This window comes from Cololabis saira, chromosome 15 (genome assembly GCF_033807715.1).
Source record: "Cololabis saira isolate AMF1-May2022 chromosome 15, fColSai1.1, whole genome shotgun sequence".
Lineage (NCBI taxonomy): Eukaryota > Metazoa > Chordata > Actinopteri > Beloniformes > Belonidae > Cololabis > Cololabis saira.
The window spans coordinates 24,654,629-24,656,343 of NC_084601.1; positions in this window are offsets into that span (position 1 = coordinate 24,654,629).

Genomic DNA, 1,715 nt, shown 5'->3' on the forward strand with positions numbered 1-1,715 from the left:
CAATGACTCGTTTATTGAAAATATACCTGTAAAGGAATCTGTAAGATATTTGTGAGTTTTTATACCCAAAAATCTTATATCCAGGCAACATTTAAACTTGTCAAACAGAATAAATAAAACTAAATCCATCTTTAATGCCTGGCTTCAAAGAGATCTGTCTGTTCTCAGTAGAGTCTTTCTCTCTAAAGTAAGGCCTATCCAGTTTTGTGTATCCATCATTATCCCTTTTTGTTAATGATTCAACAGCCACACAAATTAACAAAGTTTTTTTGAATTTCATTTGGAAGAACAAACCACACAAACTTAAAAAAGTGTACTTTCTAACTGCAAAGCAGAAGGTGGTCTGGAAGTCTTCATTGATACTATTAACACCTTCAAAGTTAAAGAAGTTGTTACAGGTCTGTGAAAGCCAGAAATCTTGCTTGTTTGTAGGTGACCAAATACTTATTTTACAGAGGAATTTACCAATTCATTGAGTAAAAATCCTACAATATGATTTCCTGGATTCCCTCCCCCCTTTCTGTCTCTCATAGTTGAAGTGTAACTATGATGAAAATTACAGGCCTCTCTCATCTTTTTAAGTGGGAGAACTTGCACAATTGGTGGCGGACTAAATACTTTTTTGCCCCACTGTATATTAGCATTTCTATGAACAAACAGCATAAACACATCGCTGCTCCTCACTTGTAAACTTCAGTTTCTAGTTAAAGCTTCAGCTCAAACTAAATAATACAAGTCAAAGAAATGCTGCATTCTTCTAATGATGGAATATGATGCTGCACTTGTTTTCTTTCTTTTCTGTTTACCAGATACAGTAGAGGACCCTCAGAGAGAAGCAGCAGAGAAATCCTCTGACAGTTATTTTCTTTATTAAGGATTCAGTAAACGTGCACAGATCAGTTTAGTTCTGGATGACTAACAATGCTTACCAACGTCTCGTCAGCGGACCAACAGCTGCACAGAATGAGATCTAGATTCAAATAAGGCCAAGGCACATTCATATTTCTGTGTAATACCAAGCCCACAAAACCAAAACAAACATACCAATCAATAGCTTCAGTGGTCCATTAACATCATACTTCCTGAAAGTGTAGAACTTTACAGCTGAGTTTAACCAGTCTTATAAATATTAGCCATTAAATCTCTGAGGCTGATTTTTAGGGGGCTCTGGGCCCGATTCTGTTCGGTTGGCAGTATTTCACCAAACTACAAGTTTAAGCCCTTCAAGATGATCCGTGCTGATGCTCTAATCTGGTACGCTTGAGTGGGAAACGGGTTAACATTTTAAATCTGAAATCAAGATCTAGCCGAGTAAACCCAGCTAGCTGACATCAGTTTGCTGAGGCTAGCTCAGTTAGCCGACAGCAGTTTAGGGGCTTTTACAAAAAAATAAAATGAAATATAACTAAAATTATAACTAAGTGGGGGAAACGTCATGAAAATGTACACATTTCAGATTTTGCAAAGACTTAATTCAAATTTTAAAAGAAAAAAAGAGGAAAAAAAACATGATTCTGAAATTTTATAAAGTACAAATAAATGTTGGGTGAAAAAAAATCTGACTTTATAAACTCAAATTTGCAGAGAAATAAATTCAAGTATGAACTTGTACATTCAGAGATGAACAAAAAGAGACATTTTGACTTTTGTGAATTTCGAAAGACCTTCAAAAATTACAAATCTGTAAAACAAAACAAGAAAAACAAACAGCGATC